The following is a 22,500-nucleotide window of genomic DNA, read 5'->3' as shown; positions in this document are numbered from 1 at the left end:
AAAGTTGTGCGGGATACTCGGCGAGTTCTCCGTTTGTGTCCGAAAAACCCCTTCCCTCTGCGAGTTTGCTGCGCGGCGTGATCGGATGCTATGTGATGGTTAATCAATATGGGGGTGGAGGTGGGGGGGTTAGTGAGGGTGGGGAGTCAGGGAGAGAAAAAGGCCGTAAGGTGGGCATGGAGAACGAGACCCACATTTTGACCGAATATGTTTGAGCAAAACAGCGACACTTGTGCACACACACACACACAGACACACATCCCTAACACGGATATGTGGGTTTGATTGGTGGGATACCTCCGGCAAGGTCACAGACACATGGAACAATCAATAACGGATGGGTGGATTAAGGTGTCATGACATCTGTGGGTCCAGACCTCTCGCATACGGCTCAGTGCCTCACCCGGAAGGTAGTGTAGTGGTAGTGGTAGTGAGCACGGACGCCGCATCTATGGGACGGGGGGTGGGGGGTGGGGGAGTGGACGTGAAACGCTGTCAGTGGTCACTTTGGCCGCACAGTTTACAAACACTGCTTACTAATCTCTATGGGTGGGGGGGGGGGGGAGCTCGCACGGGGTCAAGCCTGCTGATGCCTCGCGGTGGCCCCGTTTGCAGAAACCCAGATCAACTGGCTGACCGGCGGTTGCACAGAGTAAACCTAAAGGGACATTCCACAATTTTCACTATTATCTTTCTCTGTATCTCTAAATGCATGTGTGTATGTGTGTGTGTGTGTGTGTGCGCGCGCATTTTGTATAGACAACACCCCATTTGCAGCCATAATACGGAGCCGACTTCTCACTGTCTCGGAAACTCTGCAGAAATTGTGAGGAAAAGTTCATGTAAATGTCATAAACTTACTTCCTGGTTCGCAGATAGGCTGCAGTGTGTAAGGGCCACGCGGCCACCGCCGCCGCACAGAGCTGCAGGAGAAAAGGCAAATAACGAGGCCGCACTATACAGCTGTGTAATGCATAATGAATGCCGTTGTTCGCATCCTCCTAAACAATGCAGCCTAACGGCAAAGCAAAGGGCGAGTTTTCCCGTCACGTCGGCTTGTCCACCAATTAGCATGTGTGAGCTCTATTTAGCGAGCCCACCGCCGCGAGGACATAACCGGAGTTGTTTTCATCAAACGGTAATCCAACTTTACAACGGTTCACGGCCAGAGGGGGTAAATACGCAAAATCTTTTAAAACAGTCCAGCTAATGTTTGGAATTTGAAGTGCTTAGCTGCAAATACCCTCGACGACCACGGGGTTGGGAGCTGAATTGTGGGTATGCACAGGGATGCTGAGACACACAGGGACAGTTGTGCAGGGCTCTGACTAAAGCAGCCAGGGACTGGCGGATGACAGCAGCGTCCCCGGCGCTGTCTATTAAATGTCACTTAGACACCTCCCCAGGTAAGAAAATGGGTGAGGGGATTAGTCACAATGACAGCATCCCCCCCCCTCCCTTCCTGCCCCTCCGCCACCACCGCCAATACCACATCCCCCACATCCACCGCCACGTCCTCTCTAGCCCCGTTATCTCCCGCCATCTTTTTCATCTCTCTCTCTCTCTCTCTCTCTCTTAACTTCGCTCCTATCCCGTTCCTCCTTCTCATCCTCTCCAACACTCTCTCTCTCTCTCTCTCTCTCTCTCTCTCTCTCTCTCTCTCTCTCTCTCTCTTTAACTTAGCTCCTCTCCCCTGTTCCTCCTTCTCATCCTCTCAACTCTCTCTCTCTCTCTTGCTATGTCAGGCTCTCTCTCCCAGCTCTCTGCCATTCCTGTCTCCTGTGTTGGGAGGCATCCTTTGTTCACAGAAGGCGCTCCATCTCCACCAGCCAAACACCACCAACCGCCTCACTGTCCTCTGGTTCGGCCTATCTAATACTCCTAAGGCAAGATCAGCAGGGTTCCAAAGCAGGGATGAAAGGACGCCACTTCCTGGTCACAGATCTAGCAATTAAAGTAATGAGGATGTGCAGTGCTCATGGAAGCCGGGCCGAAGCGCGTCGCCGCTGACTGCTTGGCCAACCAGGGGAGCCGCACAACCTCAGGCAAGGCTGCCTGCCTGCCCCTTATCGGAGGGGGACGTCCTGTTCCTGCATTCCTAGCTAAATGATCACCTTCCCTGTGTTAGTCCTACTACTCAGGGGTATAGGAACTGACACTCCTGTCAAAGCTACCCGTGGAGTTTTATTTGAAGGAAATGTGAGCGCTTTTTTTAAAAAAATGTTTTACCTCTACCCTGGTGAGAGAGCAGTATGTGGATGAGCTGTGGCCCCAGAGACACTTAGGAAACGGCGGGCCGGTGTGGCTTTGGCCAAACTACGCGAGGAGTAAGAATAAGAATAAGCAATAAGCAGTGTAATAAACAATCGAAGTGAGGCGAGCTGAGAGTACTTGCGTGGAGTGTTTTGACTGACTGAGTCACTTTTTGATCATAGTATCTGTGGTGTGAATCAAGCCGCTATTATTGGGATGGCGTGTGTGCACCACCCATCTAGACGGTTTGTCTCTTGACCTACCCTCCAAGCAGAAGAAATCACAAGGCATCTTAATGTAGCATTTGGAGGATATATATATATATATATATATATATATATTATCGTTAACAAGGGGTTGCACTGCTATTGACTTACAGTGACTCTCATCTCCCCATAAAGGACCGCTCCTTTGCAATTAGAGCTAATGAAAAATTCATGTGTGGCACCTTCTCCCACAAATGAGCGAGCCACGCTTAATGCACCCCCTGTTTGTATAAGGATGGCAGCCTGGCATGTTGGCAATTAGTGCTCACCCTGACAAGCCACCATAGTGTGGGACAGTGGGGGTGGGGGGGGGGGTATTTGGTCGAGCGAGAATGTTGCTTGTCGTTACACATGAAAAACTCCTCCCATTTAAGAGTCACCTCCTTTCCAATAAGGGAGGGAGGAATTGGATCCTCAAAAAGCCTGGAAGGTCTTTTCCGAGGCTGAGCCCGGCTGCCTTTGTCACGTTTAAGAACATGATGAAAACATGGAGATGGGTGTTGAACTTCCTTTAAGTGCACAAATTTGACCATGCACCATAACTAAAAGCACAGTATTTCCGCACAGCACATCCTTGATATTTAACCAGCCTCTGATTTTTACAATGTTGGACTTGTAAAGGGTCTGGTTTCTGCTCTCTCACAAAAAAAAAAGGTTGTCATGTGAGGTATCTCCTGAAACGTAGCCCAGACAGGATAGCTAAGAAGGAGACAATGGCCGCTTAGCAAATGGCACATTGACCTCCTGTTTGGGGTTTACGCTGTTCCTCTTTGGACCATCTCACGGTGCCACACATACCCAGACAGGCTTTCTGGTTGAGCTGTTTTGTGGTGAGCAGGAAGTGCTGGGTGCATCTTGGAGGAGGAGATATAGGCTGGGAGGACCGAGCGAAAGCAATTCTGGAAAGCTCCTAGGGTTTCTGTGAAGATCCACCACATCAGACACGTACTACACTTTCTTTTTTTCTCATGCTTCTTTCTTTTTACCATGGCATTGCTCTCTCTCTCTCTCTCTCTCTCTCTCTCTCTCTCTCTCTCTCTCTCTCTCCCTGTCTCTCTCTCTCTCACACACACACTTGTCTCTCTCGCTCACTCACACAGGTTTGCATATAACAGCCTCCGCTTGATGGAGTTACGGCTGTCGACGGTCTTTATTGAGCTAAAACGGCGTGACGGCAGAGTTTTGTTAAGCCAGGAACAAAGGCAAGGAGAGATGCTGGGATGACATTGTCTGCGCAGAAACAAGTGTTTGTCGTCGCTGGGATTGCAGCAACCGAGCTCCCTCTCTGTGCTAACAGCTGTAAACTCCTTAGCACCGGCGAGGACCCGGTCACGCTTTGACCCACTTGAGCGTGTTTGTAGATGATGTTGTGATAGGTTAGGAAGTCCCAATAATATAACGCTTCAGCTCTTACTCGGTTTATTTCCCAAAGTTTAACCCCCCGTCAGTGGCATAGCTTAACGTAGCTGTAAGACCGATGCTAAATATTGTAGCGCTCGTCGACTGAAATCCTCCCCTTCTTTTGGGACGTGACAATCAACCTTGAAATTTTCCCCTCACAAAGTGACATGTCACAGGCCCTCCTTTTGGGAAAATCCCATATGCATTTCAATGATTTTTTTTGCCCCCCTCTCACTCTCTCTCTCTCGAACGCCACTTCTGTTCCCACGCGATGAGCCTTAATCAGTTGTGCACCTTTAGCGGAGGGGCCTGTGAGAAGTCTCGTGCACTGTCGTCGCGCGGTCCCAACCGTGTTTGCTGTGGGATTACCAGAGTCGGGGGGGGGGGGGCTATAGGGGGCGGAGGCTGGGTAGGGGGGTTTGGGGTGGGGGGGCTGTGCAAAGGTAGCCATGGGAAGGACCCCCTGTTGGCTAGGAATGCCGGTCAGGTCAGGGAAGGAGGGCGGGGGTGCTGAGGGAACACTCTTGGGATGGGGCAGGTGCCTTTGTGAGCCCTGTCAGCCATCAAAGCATGAGGCAAAGCTGAAAAGGTTAGTAGAGCCGAGTAAACCTCCAACCCCCACCCTTTCGGTTTCATCTTGGCTGCAAGTGTGGGTGCAGGACTGACAGCCATTTCATTCTCCTCCGCCCCTCCCCTGGTAAAAAAAAAAAAGTCATTATTCACCGCTAAATGGACAACGGGATATAATCAAGGCTAGTTTCCGCAAAGCCGCGCTACCTGATTTTGGTTTTGGCGAAAGAACGCGCTGGGCCCCGAGTTCGCAGTGGCTTGGCGCGGTTTTCGGCAGGGCAACCACCTTGTAAAAGACCAACTGTGCTGCTACGCTGGGAGGCCCCTTAAAAGCCATCATACCTTTACGAGCTTGTTAATAGTATTTACTCGCTGCAATGGTGTGCCAATATAATAGGCTGTAAAGTTGAAAGTGGGCGATTTCATTGTCGGCGATGCTTTGAATTCGGGGAGATGATGGATAATGGGGGCATCATTTAATTAGGATGACACATATAGCAGAGACATTTACAGAGGACTAAGGACCGCTGATAGACTCATAAGCAGAGTCATTAGTAAAAATACCAATAACAACATAAAAAAACAACCCCTTAAGTCCTGTAAGTGTCGCTCACGGGGATAAACAACCTCAGGTCTCGCCCTTCCCATCTCGTAGTGTGACCTGTCTGGGCGAAGCAGAAAGTGGCAAGCCTTTACGTTACAGTGACAAATTGTTGTGCTTTTCTTATTGCTTACTGGCCTTCAATGGGCTCCCCTGCTCCTCATTTTTGGGTGGGTGGGTGGGTGGGTACCTCCGTAGGGAGGGGGGGTACAGGTTGCGTCATGGGACCCGAGGTGTCCCCTTTTGTGCGGCCCGTCAAACGTGGTTAACATGCGGCCATTTATCTCTGAAACCCCCTGGGTGCACAATGGTCCGGGTGAGCCGGGGCCGACAAAAGAGGGAGGGGTGCAGCAGGGGCTTAGTCGTGGTGGTGCTCCTGTTCCCCCCCCCCCCCCAGCTCTCTCTCTCTCTCTCTCTCTCTCTCTCTCTCTCTCTCTCGCTCTCTCTCTCTCACTGTCTCTCTCTTTCGTTGTCTCTGACCCCGTCTCCTCCCTCCATCCCGTCCCATCCCTCCGCCTCTCTTCCTCCTCTTCCTCCTCCTCCTCCCTCATGTTCCTCCTCTCTTGGCTGCACACAACCCCTCTGTCATTGTTTGGTTTCATTATTTTCCCTCGGGGCACTCCTCAGTGTGCGGTTCAGGCGCTATCTGACAAGGTGCTTCAGAATGTCGGGAGCCCCTGCCAGACAGATTGGACCTTGTGAACGTGTCGTAGCTGAGCAGGCCCAGGAGCAGTGGGGTGAAAAACAATGAGGTGGATTGTTGGTTTCCCCGATACCGCCAACGCCACCCCCCCCCCACACCCCCCGTTCCCTGTGCATTTCCACATCTTGTGAAGTGCAGCAACAGAAGCGGGTTCACCTGACAATAAAGCTGGATGTTTACAAGCCGGCAGAGAAACCCCCCCCCCCAAAAAACCCCAAAACAGAATGATTATATTACTAGGGGACGCAGTGGCGCGAGCGACGCCTTGAAACAAGGAGGGATGGGTGGGAATCGGGAGAGCGGCGATTGGTTCTGTTTGTGTTCGGAGCACAATGCTGGACGAATTACACACTTCTTTTTTCCTTTTTTTTTTTTCTTCTTCTTCTTCTTCTATGAATATGCATCAATCACTCCAAATCTGCTGCAAGATTTGCACAGCGCTGCAGAGGACCCCTCCGCTCCCGAGCATCAGAACATTTTCTGAATCTATCTCATTGTGTAGGCTAAGACACAAGAGCACACACATAGTGGTTTACGGTGGTTTGCGGTGGTTATAATGTGGAAGATAAAACCCCTGCTTTGATATCGCCCGCTCCAAATAAGCCCCTCAGCCTGCGAGCACCTGCCAACGGGGAGGTATGCATTCATCTCAGCCCTAACAGGATTATACTGCTCTGTAATTGATTCATTTGCAGTGAGGGGAGGTGACAGTGCTTTGGAAATGAGAGTTTAGGTAACAGGCGCCCCAGAATTCAGCCGACTCCATGTGTCAATTTTATTACATCAGTCCAGATGAACTTGAAAGGCCGCCTTTGTGCTCACTCGTTGGCTGTTTGTGCCTCGCTCAAAGGGACCAGATTCAATAGGGGTCATTGATGTGTATGTGTGTGTGTGTGTGTGTGTGTGTGTGTGTTTTCTTCGCTTACCAGTTAGTGGGTAGTCGCACTTTCTATCCGTGCGTCTGTGCTGAGCGCAGGGGCGGGAGCCGGGGAGCGGTGTTTTGACATCTCCCCCATTATGTCGGTGTAAACAGGTGAATCATTCGGAACAGCCGGCTAACCACGAGTCCCGGCAATTGATCTGACACAGATTAAGCATGCGGGGCTTTAGCGCCCAGATAAGCTTCACAGCTGAATTGAGATACAAGGGTGATGTGACAGGAAACATGCCTTAATGGGGTCAATCAATAGCTCGTTCCTGTAGCGCGGCGGTGCGCCCGGCCCGCGCTCGTTCCCGCGCGTCACTCACGAGCGCTACGTTTAAAGGTGAGGCGCGGGGGTGGAGGGGAGCGGTTAAGAGGAAAACGTCGGCGCCGCCGCCGAACTATAGACGGCGGGGGTCCCCACCCCCTCCCACCCTCACCAGTCCCCATGTAAACCAGTTCACCTGAAAGTAATGGTCCCACCAGACCAACCCGACCCCCCACCCCTCCCATCTCTCCTCCAGGCATCTAATGAGCCTGGGAAAAGAAGCCCCTGGTGCAGAACTAGGTGACCCACTGGACAGGGTCTGTGCTGTGGGGGTGTGTATGTGTGGGAAGGGGGGGTGTCGGGGGGGGGGTGCCCGGTGTCTCAGGAGCCTCCTTTGTTTGCACGTCTGGCATACAAGCAGAAATGAAATGTGAAGATGGTGATATATGGCTCACTTAATGCCTCTTAGGGTAAAGGAGGAAGAGGGACAGGGCAGGGTGGCGGCGGTGGTGGGGATGCCCGGCATAGACGAGGCTGCGAGGAGCAGGTTCTGAGGTTGGCTCCAGCAAGAAAATAAGAGGAAAAATAACAACCGTGGCACCCCTTTATTGAGCGGCGTCGGGACTAAGGTTGATTAGAAAGGGGAGAACCTGATAGGTCCCCGTCCCCTTCCTGCGTGGTGCGTATGGATCGGTGCACCACAATCCTCTTTGGGGCTGAAATCTGGGTTAAATGCAAATTGATCCAAGCGATACCAGACAATAATTAACATCTAACTTATGTGTACGTGCACTAGACCAGAAGACAATTCATCATATGTCTGCATTGTAGACCCCCCCCCCCCGCTCACCATTCAAGTCAATTGAAAACAGTAATTATTTTAGCCCGGGCTATAGAACAACAACACAAACAAAGGGTATTATCCAAATGGCTGGGCCCCGGTTTCGCCTTGGCCTAACTGTCCCAACAGGCTGAGATATGGGAAATGCCGAGAACAATATGTGGCGGTTTGAATAACAATAGTGACGGCATTATGTGATCAAATAATTCGCCCTCCGCATAAACTCTCCGCTTTTCGGGAGTCTGTGCGGGATCGCGCCGGCCCCGCTATGACGACTGCCGAGCGCTGCTAGCATCACATTTTAGTAGCTTAAAAAAAGAAAGAAAGTGAAATGAATCACGCCATGGCCATTTTGAAAAAAAGGGGGGGGGTTTCCTCAACAGCATTGGTCATGCTAGAAAAGCATGGGGGTGGGGGGGGTATGCAGTGAAAATTGTCCCTGTTTGATTCCAACGGTCCATGTGGTAAGTAAACCAAACTCATCTATTTTTTTCTCTCTCTCTCTCTCTCTCTCTCTCTCTCTCTCTCTCTCTCTCTTTCCTGGTATGGCTCTTCATCGGCATCACCATAACTGTGCCATAACATGGGATCAGCAGGTAAGGAACAAATGACAATTAACACACACACACACACACACACACACACACACAGACACACACACAGACGGGGTTGCATGCGTCGGGCCCTTGTGACAGGCGCTGCTGTGTAGTTTTCACAGCGCCTGGTGACCTTGAAGGCGCGCTCCTTTTGTTGATTAGCAGTAATTTGCTGACACTTTGGTTCTTGGGGTTTTGTTGACCTTGTTACTGTCGAGTTGGTTCTTCTTCCACTTCTCAGAACACACACTAAAAAAAGACACCTCGGCGGCTGTATTCCTGTACCTCGGCGCAGTTTTTTTGGGTTTTTTTTTCTTCTTCACCGCACTCGTCTCCTTCCTACTTGTGAAAATCTTTGTTTTTTTTCAGAACAAACTTCCTATAGTGTGCGGGAGAGACGCTGAACTGCCCGTCTCTCTCTCTCTCTCTCTCTCTCTCTCTCTCTCTCTCTCTCTCTCTCTCCCTGCCTACAGGTGGACTTGGCTCACCCGTATTCTGATTTATGGTGCAGAGTAGGGGATCGGTCTTGCGTTGTACAAAACGACTGTGCGTGAAGAACACGTTCGCCGGCATGAAAAGACCCTGTTAAAAGCTACAGGTGGGGGGGTGGGGGGTGGTGGGGTGGGGGGAGTCAGGTGGCCTGCAAACAAAATGACGTGAAAACAACATTTTTGATCATCATAGAAGGGCCGAATTAATATTTAACTAGTCTAATAAAGTCTCCTGCCCTAGCGAGCGCTTTCAAGCGGGGGCAACAATATATACCCCTCCACCTGGGGGAACGCAGGCGCCGCAGCCGCTCCGCGCCTCCCTCCGCCCGCCTGCTTTAACGGGTCCTTGGGGCTCGCAGACACTAATACCAGACAACACGCGCGTCTCCCACAACCGAATTTCTCGGCTCGCCCTCTCTCATTATTACTTTCCACAGAAAATGTATTCACCCCAATAAACACACCCAAGTGCGGTTTCTTTTTCTTTTCTCTCTCCCCGAGCTGCTGCGCAGGGTGCCGGTGAGCATCAGATTCGAACCCTGACTCTTCATTTTTATTTATTTATTTTAATTTTCATGATGCCTCCTTCCTACAGGAGTTTTTTGGTAAAGAGTCGACGCACTTCGACCCTGAACAGAATTCATTCTAAATGATCGCATTAGAGCCGTGTTTGCACAGCAGAGGCAGCGTCCAGGAGTCGAGCTGATCAACGTCAAGTCGACGAGGCGGGTGCCGCCGCACCCGCGAGAACCGAGCCGAAACTTCTGAACCGCCCCTGCCGAGCAGCGAGTGGGCCTGCACGTATTTTACATGCATTGGAATGTGATATGCGACGGGACGTCCGGGTGGCGTGGCGGTCTATTCCGCCGGTTCGAATCCCCGTGTTACCTCCGGCTTGGCCGGGCGTCCCTACAGACACGACTGGTCGTGTCCGCGGGTGGGAAGCCGGATGTGGGTATGTGTCCTGCTCGCTGCAGTACCGCCTCCTCTGGTCAGTCGGGGCACCTGTTCGGGAGGGGGAGGGGGGACTGGGGAGGAATAGAGTGATCCTCCCACGCGCTACGTCCCCCTGGTGAAACTCCTCACGGTCAGGTGAAAAGAAGCGGCTGGCGACTCCACATGTATCGGAGGAGGCACGTGGTAGTGTGCAGGCCTCCCCCGATCAGCAGAGGGGGTGGAGCGGCGACCGGGACGGCTCGGAAGAGTGGGGGTAATTTGGTCAAGTACAATTGGGGAGAACAAGGGCGGAACCCCCCCCCCCCAAAAACCAAAAGTGAATTGTGATAATGTAGGCCCTTAGTACCAACATCCGCGTCGGCTTTCACGTGCCTCCGCCTTTGCGAGCTGGCTGCTCATCAGCAGTACGGTGATAGTCGTCCACCAGAGGGGCGCTGCAGAGCTGGGGTAGCAAGCCTGGTCCTGCGGCAACACACCAGAAGGAACGCGGCAAGCGGCTAACTCGAGCGCGGGCCGGTTTCTTTGTGAACGTGCATGGCACAACACCGACGGGCCCTCCGAGAGCCTCTTCACGCCGTTCTTCGACGAGACGGAGGGTGCTGTCGACGACGACAATGGGCCCTCGCGCGGCTCCATTTTCCCGACTAATTTGACCGAGGTCGCGGGGAATACTCAGCTCCCTCACACACTCGGGATCAAAAGGAGAACGTCTCGAGAAAACCGCGGCGCAGAAAAGACTCTGATGATATTCAACAATTAGTCGGGTTTGCTTAATGGCTAATTGGGTGAGGGACTCTGGATGGGGGAAGAGAGGGGGAAGAAAGAAAGGGGTTCCTCCTTACACTTGTTTTGGAGTGCACCTAGAGTGTGGCTGGAGAGGGAACACTAAAGGCTTGCTATTAAAGGATTAAAAATGTCCCAGTGGCATGAGCCCCGGTCTACCGCTCCTCTGCTGACTGCAGCGGGCCGGTTTTGGTTTTCAAAGTGTTTACCCCCGCCCCCCCCACCACACACACACACACACACACACACACACACACACACGTAGGCATGCACGCCTTCTCTCCCGCTCTCCGAGTCGGTGGGCGATGCATCTTTCAGTGGCGGTGAAGGCAGGGGGGGAATGTTCGATGTAATCTGCTAGTAATAGAACGATTTATTGTCCTATTTACCCCTGCTCGTCACTCATGCACGGAGATGCACGCTAACACACAACCCAGAGGCACGTATATGCAGAAATACACACACGTGCACACACCCACACACATACATTTTACTGCTCACATGCACGCACACATACACACACACCTCACCCAAATAGTTCTGTGACCCCATGGTAACATTCCTATCAGCTCTCTAGAAGGAGGAGACCATGAGCAGAGATGGGGGTGTGAAGTTCGCCCCCGGCTAAAGGAGGAACTATGGCTGCATGAGTTAGGAATGGGCGACAGCGTGCTTCTATTTCGGTTGCACCTATGTGCAGCGGCCTGCCCGGGCCCATCTGTCTGGCATCTGCTTCTAATCAACTGGCAACTTCCCTGGGCTTTTAACAGCCAAACTCCAACTTTAACTCCGTCATACACGCACACACACACACGCACACACACACACGCACACACACACACACACACACACACACACACACACACACACACAACTACTGGGTGACCACAGCTGTAATAACACCTGGGACCCCCCCCAGAGGTGGCAAACACAGATTAAGGCCAGGCCAGAGGAGCGTGGAGAACAGGAACCATGTGCCCCTGGGTCTCCGAGACAGCAGATCTAGCCGAGACGGTCAGGGGATGTTGTTGTGATGTCAGCTTTATCTCCATGACGATCTTATAGATGTTAAGGGCACTTGTAGCCTGGAGATCACATCAATATGATCAAAGCGGACTCTGTTTTTTATGAAACCGTGATGTTTCAAAGATGTTGGTCACAAGAAACCCATTTACATGGACAGTAATGCAGAAGAAGAAGAGGAAAAAAAAACGGAGATGGAAATCATATCGGGCAGCGAAGAGCGCCCGGCTCGAAAGGCGCGTTTTTATCCTGTGCTAAGCTAGGCTAGGTGTAGCATGTAGCATTCAGAATCACGGTCACACCGAGGGTTGTAGAAACCACCGTAGACTTGACGGTAAAGTAGTTCACGACCCCCTCTTTCCCTCTGGCCGAGAATGAATGTGGACAACAGAGTTAGCCCGGGCCTCCATTGGGAGAAGGCATTATAGGGGACTGTATTGTTTGCGGTCCCCTTGCCAACTGTGCGAGGAACAAAGGGACCAGCGTTTATGACCAGGCCCTGCTGTGTTGAAGGAAGCCCTGAGCGACCCCCCTTCTTCCTCAGGATAGACCTGTGCTGCTTACGCTTTCTACCCGGATACACAGAAAACAGAATGATAGGCTTACATTGTGTTTTCTATTTGGTTATTTATTCTATCTGGCCGGAAGTGCAGGTACTCCAGTTCTTTTTTTTCTCTTTCTTTTTTTAAACTCTTTTTCGTTTTCCCTCCCAACGATTTCCTTTATAAGTCGTGTTTTGTACGTTTCGTTTGAGATGTATACCCAAAAACGAGGCTGTGTGCGTTGCACGGGTCATACCATGGCTGTGATGGACGGCTAACTGGTGCGAGACTCCTCGTCATCTGTGCAAATGGAGCCGGTGCTGGCTCTCCATGCGAGCACAGAGCAGCAGGTCCGAGCACGTGAATCAGTCAGTCGTGTTGCACGAGGAGCCGCCTGTGAACAGTTTCCCCTTTTCCGCTTGAGATGTTCCCCAAAGTGGACAAGCGCTGTGAGGGACAGGTGACTCGTCCCCGATTGTCACCTCAATCTCATCTGGGTGTTGATGCACGTCAAAGTCACGCAGCGAGGGGCAAAGTGGAGCGGGCTAGGTAGAGCCTCGCTCCGTGTAGCCGTAATGTCTCGCATGCATATTTCATGTTACACGTCGGTCTGGTTAAAGCCACAAATGGCTAATTTATCTATGGATGTGCACTAAGTGCCTTTAAGGTGCCTTGATGGGGTTTTTTTTTTAACCAACGTGCCTCTTTCCCCCCTGTCATTCAGAGGTTGTTAAAGGATGTCACGCCGTACGTCGATGGTGGATTACGTGTTCCAGCCATACCGGCGACTCGACACCACTCTTGTAGGTTGGAGGCAGAATTTCCTCTCCCTTTTAAAGTTCGAAATACGCAGTTTTAATAATGACGACTTGCATCGGGGGGCTGAATAAAGGAACGAGCAGATAAAAATCAATCGTGCTTTCATATTTTTTTTTTCTGGGTCTGGCCGTTTCCTGAATTATGTTGCAAATCCTCCCATTGATTTGTGTTTGTTTCCATTTTGGGACCAAAACTGACCATTGTAGTAGCAAGGAAGGGACGTGGTCCTTTTTCAGTCAACAAAATTCTGCCTTATTGTGAGGCAGAATAATGGCTACGATTGGCGCACCAACAAACTACAGTTTGGGTCGGACGCTGTAAGCCACCCATGTCCCTCGCTGGCTGCCCGACCGCATTCCTCTGGTTTGTCCTTGAAATAATCTCCACCTGGATTCTATAGGCTCGAGGCCAAACACAATAAGCACATAAAATACTTGGGTTAAAACGAGTTATTTTCTCCCCCTGGGCCTTGTAGATCTCTGCTGTGTACCTCATGGACAGGAAAAGTTGTGAGCCAGGAGAAGGAAATGCTAGAAAATACAAAAAAAGAAAGAAAAGAAAGAAAGAAAGAAAGAAAGAAAGACCCAAGCTGTTACATTCCACACCTGTGACATGCTGAAATAACTCGGGTACGGTCGCTCGGGCCCTTCTCCTCTGTGGCCTTATCCGACGCCAGTCAGCTGTTTGGACGCTCAATGGTTTTGCAAACTGACCCTCAACCGACTCTTTTTTGGCATCGGGCTGCTCCCAAAAATGAACACAACGGACGTGTTTCTGCTGGGCCCTCCGTCACAAAGCGTCGGTGTAGATTAGTCATCGCCTTGGTAGAAATGTGGTGGATTACCGGGAATCGGCAACTTCCTGCCTCGTGATTTAGAGCGATTCTGCGGCCTTTGGCGTTATCTCCCGGGCTCCTCGCTGCTGGGTTAGTGTTTTGTCCTTGGCCTATTTCAGACATGGCCAACTGCCCTTCTGGTAGAAGTGGATACCTCATAGAGGAGAGGTACAATGGTGACCACATCGCGGTAACAGTGGGCTTATTGTGCCTCGGCCACACAGCCCTTCAACATCCTCCACCACCACCACCACCCCCACCACCACCCCCCCACCCCCTGTCCCCTCTAGCTCTTATTGTCAGCGGGCCGATGCACCGCTACTCCTCTCCTGGTTAGCTTGTTAAGGACAGCAGCGGCATGACAATCAGAGGGCTTTTACACAGGGGAGTTGTTAAAAAAAAAAAAAGCAGCAGCGCGGGGCATTTTCTCTAGCCGGCGATGCCCTCGCCGCATGTTTTCAAGCGTTTACCATCTTATTCGGGCGCCACACACTCGCCGTGCCATGTCGAAACGTGATTTGTACGGTCCAAAGCCATCAAGCTAATCGAAGGCTTTTGGATGCGGTGAGGAGGAGAGGCGGTCGGAGAGGGGAAGCGAGTGGCGGAGTAGAGACCCAAATGACTATTCATAAGTCATTTATTTGATTTTTTTTTTTTTTACACACACACACACCCCCCCAACCCGCCGATCCACTTGACTGGAAAGTTCTGCCCTGGGGACTGAACGCTTGTCAGTTCCCCTCACCTCAACTGGCTACCACCATCGACGGTGTGGAATGGGAACGGGGGGTGGGGGGTGGGGGGGGGGCAAATTACACATACGGGGCCCGGGGGGTCGGTGGCTGTAAGGGGTCGTTTTTCCCAGGTCACATGGAGGATGCACACATCTGTCACTCCAAAGGTGCAACCGCGGGGCGGAGAGCTCTGACCCAGTCCACCGGCACGCGTCCATTAGAATTGACAGCAGGGTGCACCTCGTTTCCTGCGTGTCCTTCATCCCCGTTTGAGCAATTATTCCCGCTGCAGCCGAGGATGTTTTGAGTACGCTGGCAGTCTGTGTGACTCTGACTCAGCGAGATAGAGAGTGTTCTCTCTACCGTTAGCGGCTCGATAGCGGTATAGATATTACAGGACAAGGCTTTTTTCTTTTTTCTTTTTGTGTGTGTGTGTTTGTTTTTCGGCTCTTGGCTCCAGGTTAGCGCAGGGGTGTTTTAACGTCTTATCGGTTCGTAATATGCTTTGGCTGCTCTCCTTATCTAAAGCAAACACCATCAGGTCTTCATTAAGACCTTTTCATGGCCACTTGGCACCGACACATTGAGTAGCAGCCATGACAAAAAAGAAACATACAGCGGTATTGCACACGTGCCTGCGATGCGTCTGCGGCGCGCTGCGTCAGCGGGCCGCCGAGCATCGCGTCTGCTAACGTGCGACTGGCAGCAAGTCAGCCCGGCGTGGACCGTATGCATTCACACAAACTGTACATCGTACTTCCCAAGACTGATACCAGCCTCTTGGTGCGTTTTTTGTGATGAGTTTCAGATGTTTGTACAGGAGATCTTGTGAGTCAATGTCAGATTGAGCTCGTCAGCGAAAAACACTAGTTTCACTACTGCAAATAGTGTTCCAGGAAATGTACTGCCAGTGGTGCTTAAAGTAGAATTAGTCTGGTTAAATTGTGCTGATGTATGGTGATACCTGAGCCAGTGGTGTGTGCGTGTGTGTGTGTGTGTGTGTGTGTGTGTGTTGGTGTGTGTGTGCGTGTGTGCCCACATACATGTTTCGGAGCGATAGAGCATCCATCCGTATGTCCTGATGAAGTTTAAGCCGTCAGAGGTAATTAGAGCCGGGCTTGCTCGTTAAGCTTAGGGAGTGGCCAATCTAGAATATTCATGAGGCCGGGTGCATGTATTATCTTTGTCATGATTCATCCGGGGATAATTGCAAATTCTGTCATACAAGTAATCTGCTACCACCCCCACTTCCAATCCTCTCCTCTCCTGACAGTCTCTTATCTCTCACCTTCTCATAAGACGTGCTCGTTATTACAAAAGGAAAACACCCTGTACTGTTATGGCCCCTGTCATGGGGGGGGGGGGGGCTTTCGTAAGCGTGTATCTATTGAGTCCTGTTGCCCATCACTTTTGAGCACCTAGCGGTGATCTTACGGTCGTTTGGGGTAGCCATCACGTGTGAAAAGGGTTGCCGGGCGTCCGGGTAGCATAGCGGCCTATTCTGGACGCCGGTTCGAATCCCCGGTGTTACCTCCGGCTCAATCGGGCGTCACCTTGGCCGTGTCTGCGGGTGGGAAGCTGGATTGCGGGTATGCGTCCCGGTCGCTGCACTAGCGCCTCCTCTGGTCAGTCGGGGCGCCTGTTCGGGGGGGGGAACTGGGGGGAATAGCCTGATCCTCCCACGTGCTGCGTCCCCCTGGGGAAACTCCTCACCGTCAGGTGAAAAGAAGCGGCTGGCGTCTCCACATGTATGGGAGGAGGCGTGCGGTAGTGCGCAGCCCTCCCGGATCGGCAGAGGGGGGTGGAGCGGCGACTGGGACGGCTCGGAAAATAGGGTAATTGGCCAAGTACAGTTGGGGAAAAAAAGGCGGGGGCAAAAAAAACAGAAAAGGGGTTGTTTGGTGGTTTGAATAATCTTTTTTCAGTTTCGAAAAATTGGTTCTCGCCACTCCCTCGCCGTTCTACCCACGTACCGAAAGGTGAAAAGGAATAAAGGGGGGGGGGGAATCAAATACAGTCCTCTTGGGTGCATAATCAGCACTCAAGCTCAAAAACCCCTCCATATCTGCTCTTGTTGCTGCTGCCAGGAAGGCTGCGGAGAGCGGGCTAAATGGAGCCGAAACGAAACTCAACTCACCTGAGGGAAATGGTACGGCAGCCAAGGTTCACAAATAAGACCATCTACAAACAAGATCGGGTTTCACGTTATTTAGGCCCCGCTGATGACTACAGCCCTACCGGGAGCAGTAATGTGGGACCGCTAAGAAGCCACGAAGGCTAGCAGGATGGAGACAAAGAGGTGTAAAAATGGATTGAGGTGGGGTGGGGGTGGGTGGGAGGGGGAGGCGAGCCGTCCATTTAGGTTAGCCTGCAGACGCCACTCAAGAGGATAAAAGTTAGATGACTTGTTTCTTAAAGAGGGGAGTTAAAACACCTGCAATCATGAATTATTTCTCACGCCTCATAAAAGACGTGGGCTTAAGTCAGACGGAGGCTCCTCCGACGCAGACCGTTCCAGAGAGGCGCACGTCAAATCTACTCACGGCCCGGCTCCTGCGGTGTGTCGGGGCTTTTACAACGCTACTTATCTGCGGAAGAAGGTATTCATCGGAGGGATTTAATAATGAGAACCTTTCCTTCCTTTTGTAAAGAGGAGTGAAACAATCTGAGTTGTCGTCCCCCCCCCCCCCCGTTCCACCTGGGATGATGAATTATTCAGCCATTTTGGAAGTAGGCCTGCCAGCCCTCCAGAGAGGCTGGTGGGCTGCAAAGCCTGAAACTGCCTCATCATTGCCAAAAGTATAAGCGCACGTATCCATTATCAGCTCCGCCGAAGATAAGTCTGACTCCTCGTGGGCAACCTAGATTTCCAGTGGCGGGGGGTAGCCTCTCTCTGCCCCCGCCACCGCCACCGTGGCTGATGATTAATTGAATGGTTTACACGGAAAGATGAAGTTTGACGGGCTTCAAAATGCATGTAGGACATGCTCCAAAGTTCAGAAGCGGAAGTTTTTTCTGTGGGGTTTTTTTTTCTCTACCTTTGCCGCGGTGCTCCCTGATTCCTTATATATATATATATATATATATATATATATATATATATATATATATTACTCGTTCTTGGTCTCTCCCTTTCTTTCACAGTCAAACACAGTCTCAGGTTTTTTTTGTGTACTTTTTTTTTTTTTTTTTTTACTTAGACTCAGGCTCGCACACTGCTCAGGCATGAAAACATACACTGTAGTTCTTGGCAGTGCGGTCGAATCCTTGTGTATTTCAGAAATAGCTTTAGGGTTGACTAATTGTGTTTTGCAACAAAAAGACAGGAAAGAAAGAACACTTCACATTCACACCTCTGACCTTCCCTTTGGCTCCTTTACTCCGACACATACACTAACACAGACACACACACTAACACACACACCACACCACCCACTCACAGGCTCACCGTGTCCGTTTGGTATCTGTGTGTAAGAGGCTTATCAGAGAAAAGCAGCAGTGTTTTATGTAATCAACAACACACCGTTGCAGAAATGTTACCGAGCCTGCGAGGTGAGAGAGGGGCTGGGCCGCGCCAACCGCCACACAGCCTCCGCTGATAGGCCTTCTCCGGCGCGGCTCCCACAACGGTGGCCTCCTGTGGTGACCCTGTCGAGCAGCCGGCTCTGTTAGCTAACGGGTGTGCCGCTCAGGTCGTTTTTTTTGGGGGGGGGGGGGGTTTTCAACATGGAAGTGAGGCGCGAGCTTATCTCGGTCGCACAATTTCACATTTGGATTCAGTTGTTCTCTTGGCTCACTCGAACCGCGACCTGTTTCTCGGGCATCACCGGTTCCACATGTAGTACGACAGTGGCCAGTGGAGGGGGGGGGGCATACAGTAGGGGGGCAAATGATGGGCGGGGGGGGGTAGGAGGGGGGGGGCTGACCCGGCGGCGACACAGTTAACGTTCTTCTTTAAAACGGGCCACAGAGCCCAAGGTGCCAGAATCTGATTAGGTTCCTCGGTGGAGTGTTTCGCAGGACACGGCTCTCAACCGCTGACATGTTCAAAAACAAACCTACCCCCCCCCTCCCCCCCCTCCCCCCCTCCTCTTTTTTTTTTCAGCCCACCATCACACCTTACACATTGCAGCTCAGATAAGACCACCGCCGTTCACATGTCCCAGTGTGCGCAGGGCACACGCAGGCGGCAGAACGTGACGGGGTCCAACTATAGACGGGCTGGGAAGCTCCCATTGCTGCGCAGGTTGAATGCAAGTTTCTTCTTTTTCCTCTCTTGGCTCTCCCTCGCTCTCTTTGTTTTGTTCCTCCAAGAGGACGGGGGTCTGTGTTTTCACACACACCTATCCCTGAGAGGGGCTCGTTTGTTGGCAGCGCTTGACTGTAACAGCCGAGGACCACCGGTGCAGGCCAATTTCTTTAAGCCCTGGCGAGGTGTCCCGTTACTCAAAGGGGCTCGCTCTCTCTCGCTCCCTCTCTCTGTCTCTCTGTCTCTGTCTCTCTCTCTCTCTCCTCTCTCTCTGTCTCTCTCTCTCTCTCTCTCTCTCTCTCTCTCTCTCTCTCTGTCTCTCTCCCTTTCTCACTCCTCAGAAATGGGAAGCCACCTACAAGATAAAGCACGCCCATGGTCTCACTTTTAATAGGGAGCTCAGAGACATTTTTCTTGGCATGTTTGAAGTCAAGAGCGGCACCCCTGAACCTCGTCACCCCCCACACCACCATCACCCCTTCACTAACCCCACTACCCACCCCCACCCCGCTCCTTCCTATCCTCCCCAAGTGACTGTTCACAGGCTGGGGCAAAGAGAGCTCATTGGCTGCAACCCACACCTTCACTCTCTCTCTCTCTCTCTCTCTCTCTCTCTCTCTCTCTCTGTCTCTCTGTCTCTCTCTCTCTCTCTCTCTCTCTCTCTGTCTCTCTCTCTCTCTCACTTTTTCTCCTGCACCGCCCTCCATGCTCGGGGTGAATTACAGAGCGACTCTCCTTTTTGTTTTCAAAATGGTCGACCACATGGGGAAAAGGCTGGATATGGCGACCATAATTATACAGCAGCCTGCCAACAGGTTGGTGATGGAAACTCTCTCTCTCTCGCTCCCTCGCCACACTCAGCCCTGCCCCTCCAATGATTTAGGGATTTTTCTCCATTCTTAGATTCTCTGTCTGCATAGTTAAGAAATGATTAGGTTGCCGCTGCCAGGATATCTCTGAGAGGCTGGTTTAGAGCCGAGCGCCATCGTCTGCAGCCGCCGTGGAGAAAGTGGGGGTAAGCTCGGGCGTCCCTTCCAAACGTAACTCCCCCCCCACCCCCCCACCCCCAACACCGTCTTTTCCAGGCGGACTAGTCTGTTGCATAGGATCCCGGCATTCTTCGAAATTGGTCTGTACTTGGGGACTGGATGCATGTCTTTCTCCTTCTGTCGAGTCTCCCTTCCCAGCTCCATCCTCCTTCCTCCTCGCTCTCTCTCTCTCTCCCTCCCTCTCTTTCTCTCTCCCTCTCGTCCCCTCTCTCCTAATTCTAGCCCGGTTTGTGGCGCTCCGCACCACGACCGTGGCTTACAGTTTAGCTGTTGACGGGGTTGGGAGGGATAAGTACACCTTCCGCTCAGGATGATAATTTGATCTACAGCAGGCCTCCCCGAGGAGCTTCCAAGTGGGGGAAAGGCGAGTCTTCAGCAGCTCCCAGAGGAAGTGGCAGGAACAATAGCCTCTCAAATATTTACTGCTGCTCAGCTCATAATCATCCATCCTGGAGTTATGTTTATGACTTGTAGGCAGTGTGTGTGTGTGCGTGTGTGTGTGTGTGTGTGTGTCTGCGTGTGTGTGTATGTGTGTGTGTGTGTGTGTGTGTGTGTGTGTGTGTGTGTGTGTGTGTGTGTGTGTGTGTGTGTGTGTGTGTGTGCCGGCTGTATAGAAGAGGATTCCATAGCTTAGCTCCACAAAAGCCAGAGCCCTGTTTAAGTGCCTTAATCTGTATCCCAATTATCTACTTGCACTTATCGTCACCTTTTCCCTTCCTCAGGTATCTTTACACATGTACACTTCTACACACACACACACACACACACACACACACACACACACCCCCGCCGCCCCCCCCCATCCCTTTCCCGGTTTAAAACACAGAGAGGAGCCAAGTCCCTTTGGTCATGGATATGAGCTCATCCCTGTGTTGTAAAGCAGATATCCTACTCAGGTTTGAGTGGTAACAGTGTATCAGCATGGGGCCTATTGGATTCAGGCCATCCCCATGGTTCAAGGGTCATCCAGCCCTCGGGGGCTGATACAGCAGGGGCCACAGGGTTAGAGGACAGAAGGAGAGCTCGCGCTCTTGTTCTATACCTGGTAGGGATGCTATTTAGGCCACTGCAGGGAATGGTCTGCCTGTGTGTGTGTGTGTGTGTGTGTGTGTGTGGGAGGAGAAGAACAGATGTGTTTTACACTCTCATTACCATGTGAAAGAGGTGGTAAAATTAAAGGTTCTTAAAACTGTGGTGCGGTGTTGCTCATCGCCGGGCTGGGGCGGCTATCGGTGGGATCTGCACGCGCACGCCCGGTCACACACGCACGCACACACGCGCACACACACGGGTCATTAATGCACCCTCACACACATGCACCTACATGCATGTAGAAACACACTCAGATGCACGCCGGCATGCACACGCACACACATGCAAAATGACCCTTTTCAAAGCCTCCCGCCTACACTGCCAGCTGTGACTAGCAGGGTATTACTGTAGTTACCACAGACCAGACCACAGATGCCCTACTATGCCTACTAGCTCTCTCTCTCTCTCTCTCTCTCTCTCTCTCTCTCTCTCTCTCTCTCTCTCTCTCTCTCTCTCTCTCTCTCTCTCTCTCTCTCTCTCTCTCTCTCTCTCTTTTTTCTCCTTCATTCTTTCATCACACTTGTTTTCTGTAGCAGCTTCCCAAAGCTCTCTCTCTCTCTCTCTCTCTCTCTCTCTCTCTCTCTCTCTCTCTCTCTCTCTCTCTCTCTCTCTCTCTCTCTCTCTCTCTGTGTCTCACCGTCTCTCTGTCTCTCTCTCGATGTCTGTGTGTGTGTGTGTGTGTGTGTGTGTGTGTGTCTCTCTCTCTCTTTTTTTTTCTCCTTCATTCTTTCATCACACTTGTTTTCTGTAGCAGCTTCCCAAAGCTCTCTCTCTCTTTCTCTCTATGTCTCTCTCTCTCTGTCTCTCTCTCTCTCTGTCTCTCTCTCTCTCTCTCTCTCTCTCTCTCTCTCTCTCTCTCTCTCTCTCTCTCTCTCTCTCCTCTCTCTCTCTCTCTCCTCTCTCTCTCTCTCTCTCTCTATGTGTCCTCACCGTCTCTCTCTCGATGTCTCTCTCTGTGTGTGTCTCTCTCTATGTCCTCTCTGTCTTTTTTTCTCCTTCATTCTTTCGTCACACTTGTTTTCTGTAGCAGCTTCCCAAAGCTCTCTCTCTCTCTCTCTCTCTCTGTGTCTCACCGTCTCTCTGTCTCTCTCTCGATGTCTGTGTGTGTGTGGGTGTCTCTCTCTCTCTCTCCTCTCTTTTTTTTTTCTCCTTCATTCTTTCATCACACTTTGTTTTCTGTAGCTGCTTCCCAAAGCTCTCTCTCTTTCTCTCTATGTATCTCTCTCTCTCTGTCCTCTCTTCTCTCTCTGTCTCTCTCTCTCTCTCTCTATGTGTCTCACCGTCTCTCTCTCGATGTCTCTCTGTGTGTGTGTCTCTCTCTGTCTTTTTTTTCTCCTTCATTCTTTCGTCACACTTGTTTTCTGTAGCAGCTTCCCCAAAGCTCTCTCTCTCTCTGTGTCTCACCGTCTCTCTCTATTGTCTCTCTCTCTATGTCTCTCTCTGTCTCTCTACGTGTGTGTCTCTCTCTCTCTCTGTGTCTCCCTGTCTCTCTCTCTCTATGTCTG

At 51.5% G+C, this 22,500-nt stretch overlaps 1 protein-coding gene across 2 annotated transcripts in view; it reads left to right on the top strand.

Moving 5' to 3' along the window:
- The window catches only part of zeb2a (zinc finger E-box binding homeobox 2a), a 63,321-nt gene that overhangs the window by 10,264 nt on the left and 30,557 nt on the right, over positions 1-22,500 (top strand). The gene's annotated exons all lie outside the window — the stretch shown is intronic.

Source organism: Lampris incognitus, chromosome 11 (genome assembly GCF_029633865.1).
Source record: "Lampris incognitus isolate fLamInc1 chromosome 11, fLamInc1.hap2, whole genome shotgun sequence".
NCBI classification, from domain to species: domain Eukaryota; kingdom Metazoa; phylum Chordata; class Actinopteri; order Lampriformes; family Lampridae; genus Lampris; species Lampris incognitus.
This window is presented reverse-complemented; position numbering and strand designations above follow the sequence as displayed.